The sequence below is a fragment of the Diceros bicornis genome, chromosome 8 (assembly GCF_020826845.1).
Source record: "Diceros bicornis minor isolate mBicDic1 chromosome 8, mDicBic1.mat.cur, whole genome shotgun sequence".
NCBI classification, from domain to species: Eukaryota; Metazoa; Chordata; class Mammalia; order Perissodactyla; family Rhinocerotidae; genus Diceros; species Diceros bicornis.
The window spans coordinates 21,407,016-21,415,295 of NC_080747.1; positions in this window are offsets into that span (position 1 = coordinate 21,407,016).

Here is an 8,280-nt window from a genome sequence, read left to right on the forward strand (position 1 = left end):
ATCTAGGAGCAGCTGTGAGGACTTAGCTCGAGCTCTCAGGGTTCTGGCCGGTGCCAGGTACGGGGCACTTCTGAGGCTCTGTCTTCTCTGACCAGCTTGGGCTGGTTCTGGGTCTTAGGAATGAGAGTGACCCTCTGAGCCCTGCACCCTTCAGGAAGGGAGATGTATAGTCAGCTAGGGCTGCATGACAAAATACCACAGACTGGGGGGCTTAAACAACCGATATTTATTTTCCCACCGTTTTGGAGGCTGGAAGTCCAGGATCAGCAGAGTTGCTTTCCTCTGAGGCCTCTCCTGGGCTTGCAGATGGCCGCCTCTTGCTGCCTCTTCGCGTGCCTTCCCTCTGCGCATGTGCGCCCCTGAGTCTCTCTGTGTCCAATTTCCTCTTATAAGGGCGCCAGTCAGATTGGACTAGGGCTCACCCTCATGGCCTCATTTTCTCTTAATTACCTCTTTAAAGGCCCTTGCTATAAATACAGTCACATTCTGAGGTACTGGGGGTTAGGATTTCAACATAAGAATTTCAGGGGGACACAATTCAACCCATGACAGGAGGCATGTTGGACCCCCACCAGGGTCTCCTCACAGTTCACTGTGGTCTATGGGGAGGGGTCCGTGTATCCCTCACCACAGGGCCTCCACCAGACCACGGGGCTCCTTCCCCTTCATGCAATCAATGTGAGTTTTATAAACTAGTGGCTGAGGTTCTGGCTGCACAAAACCTGGAAAAGGCACTCTGGTTGTTGCTGATGGGCTGAGCTGATGTCATAAAAAGCCCAGAGGGAGGGGCCTTCTGAAAGCTTCCATCAGGGCTGAGGAGTCCAAATGGTGGGAGGTTGGGAGAGACCTAAGGTCAGAGGCAGTTAATCCTCCCAGGGGAGATTTGGAAACTATGAAACCACAGTCCTTTAATGTGTAGGGGTAGAGCCCAGTCAGGGCCTTTATTTTTCAGCTGGGAAGATTGGAAATCTCCAGTCATCCCAGCTGGCTTGAAGAGTCCTGTGATGACTGCTGGGACAGGCCAGTCTGGGAAAGACTGACTCTTAGGATGGATAGGGAGTTGTTCTGGTTGCTGGACAGACAACAACTCTGAGACCCCAGCTGGCACACTCTGGGCCAACGCATCTCTGGCAGGAAACCACACAGGAGGAGTCTGGTAGGAGGGGCCTGATGGGCCTGAATGATGCATGAAGGTGCTTGTAATTGAGAGCTTAATGGAAAGTGGTCTGCTCACTCGACAAAGCCAAGGGCACAGCAAGTTTGGAAATTAAGGCGCTGAACTCATGAGGTCAAGTTTAATTGAAGTCAGTGGCTAGTCCTGATGGAAGATACAGGTTGATATTGCAGGTTCTGGGGTCACCGATTATTAGTCCTGGAATGGAGCTAGGTTAGTGGTTTTCAAATCATGTTCCATGGAATCCAAGGAGTTCCACTAAGATTTCAGGGAAGTGTCTCAAAGCCCCCATTCCTTCAACTAGAACAATTATGCTATTATCTCTTTCCCATTTGGGCTTCCATACAGAATTGCTTGGGGAGGGGGAAATAAAAGATGTTTCTCTGTGTTAAAATTTTAAAACTACTAATCTAGTCCAAATATTTTATTTTATAGGTGAGGGATTCATTCATCAAACACTTTTTGAACACCTTCATGTGTGATACTCTGTGCCAGATTTTGGGGTTGTTTGTTATTGAAGCACAATGCAACAAAAACTGACCAATAAACCCAGAAACGCTGAGCAGACTTCTCCTTACATTTCATTGGTGTCTTAGTCAGTTTGGCCTGCTATAACAAAAATATCACAGACTGGGTGGCTTCAACAGCAAACATTTATTTCTCCCAGTTCTGGAGGCTGGAAAGTCCAAGATCAAGGCACTGGCAGATTCGGTCTCTGGTGAGAGCCCACTTCCTGGTTCATAGATGGCTGTCTTTTGCTGTGTCCTCAGGTGGTGGAAGGGGTGAGGGAGCTCTCTGGGGTCTCTTTAATAAGGGCCCTAATCCCATTCATGAAGGCTCTGCCCTTGTTACCTGATTGCCTCCCAAAGACCCCACCTCCAGACACCATCATACTGGGGGTTGGATTTCAATATACGAATTTTGAAGGGACACAAACATTCTATTTATAGCAATTGGCTAGAACCAGTGGTGTGTTACAGTTGGCTTGCAAGAGCCAATTGTTAGATTTTCAGGAAACTTTGTAATAAACACACAAAATGCATCGTTTCCTAATTATTTTACTACATTTAGCTATTATCTGTGCTCTGGAGGCTATTTATGTTTATTGTATTGGCGTGGTGGAAATACCATAAAATGGTGTGCTACTGCACATCTCTTCCAGGCTCTGAGTTCAATAATGTCACACTGGTAGCTTGAAATTGGCCATGATGGGAGTGTTTTGACTATGGAAATCAGCCAACTTGCTACAAATTAAGGCCTTTTTAAAAACTGGAGGGCACATTGTTAAACATCACTGGCCAGAAATAGAACACAAATTTACCTCTAAGCCAATAACTAACAAAAGAGAATATAAGATTGTCATGTCTAGCATAGATCCACCATGATTTACCCCTCAGAACAGGACTTTTTTCCCCTAAACATAATACCATCAATCCCTGTATATGATGGGATTTCATTAGCAAGCAATGAGGAGTAGGGTGGGGGGAACGAGCTTTTGCTAGGCAACTAGAAGTGTACAAAGATAGTGTTATGAGAGCTCAGAAGAGGGAGAAATCCTTTCCAATAGAGGATTTTGGAAGGTTTAGGGAGAAGATAACATGTGAGCTGAGCCGTGAAGAATGATAGGGTTTTATCAGGAAGAGCTAAAGAGAAAAGGAGAACATTCTAAACTGAGGGAGACATGAGCGCAAAGAAGTGTTTGGGGAACAGCAAATCATTCTGTTCTGAAAGGGAGAGGAAATGGACTGATAAGGAAAGAAAATTGACTCCCAATTGCTGGAGACTTTGGTGTCAAGCTAAGGAAGTGAGACTTTCAGGCAATGGGGAGCCACTGAGAATTCCTGGGCAGGAAGTGAGACAATCCAAGCTTTAGATCGATAAAACCAATCTGATACCAGAGAGTGGGGTGAACAGGAGGGGAGAGAGGACTAGGGGTCGGGAGGCCTGTTGGACAGCTATGGTGACTTTCTGGGTGATAAGTAACAAAGGTAATTCTTTTTTTTTTTTTTTTTTTTCGCGAGGAGATCAGCCCTGTGCTAACATCTGCCAATCCTCCTTTTTGCTGAGGAAGACTGGCCCTGGGCTAACATCCGTGCCCATCCTCCTCTACTTTATATGGGACGCCTCCACAGCATGGCTTACCAAGCGGTGCATCGGTGCGCGCCCGAGATCCCAACCGGCGAACTCCGGGCCACCGCAGTGGAGCGCGTACACTTAACCGCTTGCGCCACCGGGCCGGCCCATCAAAGGTAATTCTGATTAGGGTGTTCTCAATGAAAATTGAAAAGGCCAGCCAGACCAGCTAATAACTGAAATAAGTGCCTTAGATATTACTTATAATGGCTGTCATTCATTAAGCACCTACTGTTTGCCAGACACTCTTCACATGTAACACGTTTATTGAAAGATGTGGAACAATCAGTAAATAGCTTTATTTCTCTCCTACCTCTGTCTTCTATCCCTGTCTGCTAGATATCCCCACCCTCACCCCCACCATGATATCTCTGCAAGATCCCATAGCTTTTCCCATCTCTACGTGAGAACACCTTCATCTTCTGGTATTTAGCACAACATAAATCAAACCTCTTATCTCATGTCCAATTTGAAGCTTCTCTCCTTTCCTCTAAGTAAGACAGGACCCAGGCAAGACCTATACAGTGGAGAAGCTGGTGGTCTTTTTTGCTCTTTCTCTTCCTCGCTCCACCTCCTCTTGAGGATGGCAGGAGGGGTAAGACGTTAAAGGGCAAAAGTGAGATTGTGTGTGGTTTTTATTCAGTGACAAATGACCTTTGTCATGGCACATGTGCAAATGCTCGCTCTTTCTCTTGTGGGGCAATTTTGTAGGTTTTTCAGAGACCTCTACTCTCCTGTGCACACATGCTGTGTGGGGGCTTCCAGGACTGCGTGATTTTCTGAAGCAGGTGGTGTATTCTCCAGTCAGCTCATGCTATGGTGGCACAGCTCACGCAATCTCCTACTGCCCCAGAGTGACCAGGCCTGGCTACTCTCTGTGATGTCTGCTGGGTCCGTGAACCATGCTCTCTTGCCTTTCTGCTGTGGACTTAATGTTTGTGTCACCTCAAAATTCACGTTGAAGCTGTAATCCTGCAATGGTATTTGGAGGTGGGGCCTGTGGGAAGTAATTAGGGCGTGAAGGCAGAGCCTTCTGGAGTGGGATGAGTGCCCTTATAAGAAGAGACACGAGAGAGATGTCTCTCTCTCCTCTGTGAGAGGGTACAGCAAGAAGGTGCCTGTCTGCACACCAGGAAGCGGGCCTCACAAGGAACCAAATCACCCAGCACATTGATCTTGGGCTTCTCAACCTTCAGAATTGTGAGGAGTAAAGTTCTGTTGTATAAGCTACCCTGTCTATGATATGATTGTTATAGCAGCCCCAACTGACTAAGACACTCTCCACCCTTGGAAACCCAGCTCCAGCCAGGCTCTTCCTCAACACTTTACAACACTAGAGACAAGAAACAAACCCTGATTCCAGGAGAACAATTTCCCTTGGCACTATTCCCCCAAATTGAGGTCCCATGGGAGGAAGGATGAGATATCAGTTTTCCCTTCTGACAAAAATTCCACCCTACCCAAATATTTCCAGAAGTTTCTCTTGCTTGGTTCCATGGTGAGGGAAGAGGAAAATGGCACAGAACTCCCTACCTACTCTGCTGACAACCCTCTTCAAAGAAATTCTCTCTTTTATATTTATAGGGGCAGGAGAAAAGTGAAGAGATACGTATTGTAGAACAGGTTTCATTATCTCTTAGCAAATCCTAGGATTGTATCTAGTCCCTCTCTTGGAATGTTGGACAACTTGTCACTCCTATCCACAGCCACAATGTGAGTCTGGAAAAGTCCCCTTTAATGTCATTTTAAACATCATTTTAAATTCAACATCATTAGTATTATTTAATATCATTTAATTCTCACACAAATCCTGTGAGGTTGGTACTACAGATGAGGACTCTAAGACTTGGGGGCTGGTGAGTGTTGGCTCTGGGATATGAGTTCAAGTCTTTCTGACTCCAACATCCATGTTCCCCACCACTTCCTGATACCACCTTTTAAATGATGAGCCAGAGTTTGAGCCTGGGAATCGGAGAGAGTGAGGTTACCGTTAGCAGGCAGAGAGAATAAGGAGAAGTGGTTTGGGATATGACAAATAGGGCCATTTTGGATACGATGAGTTTGGAGTTGTGAAGGACATCCAGGCATCCTAGCTATGGCCTGTAGGACAATAGCTAGGATCTATTAATAATAATCTGCAAATTTCACTGGGGAAGGGGGACTTGATCAAAAGGTACCAGGTGAAGGGGCAGACCAGGAAGCTTTACACGCAGGCTGATGGATAAGTTGGCCTGTATTTGTCTCCTCTCTGAAGATTCTGAGAAAATAAATCGACCTTAATAATGCTGATAATTCGCCAAGGAGGTGAAAGCTCGTTAACTGATAATATCTCTTGGCTCCCTGTGAGGTGGCAAAGTGTGTTATCTTCCTTCTAAAAATACACACAGTGATAGAAGCACCCAGAACACAAGTGCAAACAGCCAGCTTTCAAATCCTCCACATTCAGGAAGCTCAGAGCCAGGACCAATTGTCCGGGGGTGCGTGGCGGGGCGGGGTAGGGGGGGTAGGGGGGCGGAGTAGGGGACAAAGACGGGATTTCCCTTCCTTGGGGTTGTTATAGCACAGAGACGAAGAACTGTGAAGCAGTCCATGAAATGAAATCGCCAGCTCTTGGTTACTTAGACTACTCAGTGTCGCCTGATCCCGACAGCAGCCTGGTGGCACTAGAATGGAGCCTGGTCCTGTCTCTCTAATTTACTAGCTGCCTGACCTTGTGCACATTACCACACCCTCTGAGCCTCAATTGCTTCACCTGTGAAATGTGGAAAATGAGGCCTCACACATTGTTTTGAGAATTAAATGAGACCAAATGTGGCAGACATTCATCCGTCTCTTCTCAGAGTGTTTACTGTCACCAGTAAACCACCAGTGCTTGCACAATGCAGAAAGCAGTCCTTAGTGAATGTTGGGACCCCTCTCACCTAGGCCAAATTTATTTTGGGAGTGGATTTTTATGCCTACATTTCGGTGGGAATGGGGCTGGTATTCCAGGGACTAGCCTCCCAAGAGTTTCTCTGGGCAGTGCTGACCTAGAAGGGGCTGAGAGTTCGCAGATTCCTGAGACTGTTTCTTTCTCTCCCCGGCAACCATCTCTCAGAGGTGTCCTGGAGGTCAGGCCTTGCCCAGAGGTGGTTATGTGCTTGGGTGTCAGGGAGCCTATCTTGTTACAAAGATAATGGGAAGCCATAGAAACTAAGGGAGGGTGTGGAATAATAAAAGGGCATAGCAAATTCTGACCCATCGAGTCACACAGTATCAGAGATGGAGCACCAACCCTTCATTTTGCACAAAGGAAATGACATCCAGAGAGGGCACGTGATTTGCTTGGAGCCACACAGCAAGTTAGTGACAGGGCTAAGATTGGGACACAGATTTCTAGACTTGAGGTCCGGAGTATATCCTCTTTACCCACGGAGGAGGTGGTTATGGTCAGCGAAGTCGAAAGCAGGCTTTGCTGGACTTCATGTCCAGCGTGGAGGATTGGAAACAGAATGTGACTGCCCAGTCAGCTGCCTGCTTTGTCAGGCACTACCGCACACTCTGTGCAGGATGCCTCAGGTTAGGACCGCATGCCCTCTCCAAGCGGCCAGGCATGGAGGAACAACTCCATTCAAATGTATCCATTCATTCATTCATTCATCCCCCAGACACTTACTGAGCACTTGTTATGTGCTATGAACATGGGTGGGTGCTGGATAATTTATACTTGTCTGACCTCTCTTCCTGGGCAAGAAGGGGGACTTGAAATTCCCCCCAGGGTGGGCTTCTAAGAGCGGGGGTGGGGTTTGGAGTTGTGCGGCTGGCCCGGCTGTGGGAACAGGGTTAGGAAACCTGGCATCTGTGTTCCCCCTGAGGGTGGCCGGGGAGCCAGAGGGGCCAGGGATATGCCATGCAAGGAAGCAGAGGGAGGGAGCCCCTGGGTTGTGGCTGAGACTCTCCAGGTGTCCTGCAGGAGAGCAACGGGTGGGAGGGAATAGCGGAGGGGCCACGGTGGCTTTGATAATTTGATCAGCCGTAATGAGTGAGTGGAGTATTCAGCACGGATTCGGAATGCGGTGATGGTTTCTGACTGTTCTCCTTAAAGGGCAGGAGATGTTGAGGGATACTACAGACCAGGGGTTCCCAACCCCTCCCCCCCTTTTTAATTGTGTTAAAAAACATATAACATTAAATTTTCCATCTTCACCATTTTTAAGTGTACAGTACAGTAGTGCCAAGTATATTCACATTGATGTGCAACAGATCTCTAGGACTTTTTCATCTTGCAACACTGAAAACTCTATGTAAATACTAATTCCCCCTCCTCCCTTTTCCAGTCGTTGGTAACCACCTTTCTGCTTTCTGTTTCAATGATTTTGACTACTTTAGATACTTCATATGAGTGAGATCATACAGTGTTCGTCTTCTCCAATGCTTTTTTATCTGTGTCTTAACACTGTTCACAGGCACAACACCCTCCCGTTAGTGACATCTCCAATCACACACACACGCCCCCCCCCCACACACACACACCACACAGGAGGAGAGAAATAGGAGAAGGAGAGATGGTAGCAAATGCTCACACAGCCGAATCTTGGATGGGGATACATATAGAGCTGAAAAAACCCCTCTAGAAATTCTGATTCCTTTCTCCTCCCCCGGAAATCCACTCCATTTGTTGAGAATCACTGCTGGAAACGGAAAGAGAGTCCCCAAAAGCATAGGAGGCAGAGCAGAAGTCAGTCACATTTATTGAGCATTCATGGTGTGCAGAGTACGGGGCAAAACGCTGGAAGGAAGTACAGTGGAGGTTCAATAGCTATTGTCACTCGCCTGGTGAAGATTACATTGTAACTAATGGAGGGGACACCTGTTAAGCATACACGAACACGTGTAACCAACCACATGGATGCACTGCTCGTCACAGCTACAAGTTTATTATGGGAGGCTAAAGCAGTCACTAGGGCACGCGAAGCCATTGGGACACATGGTTT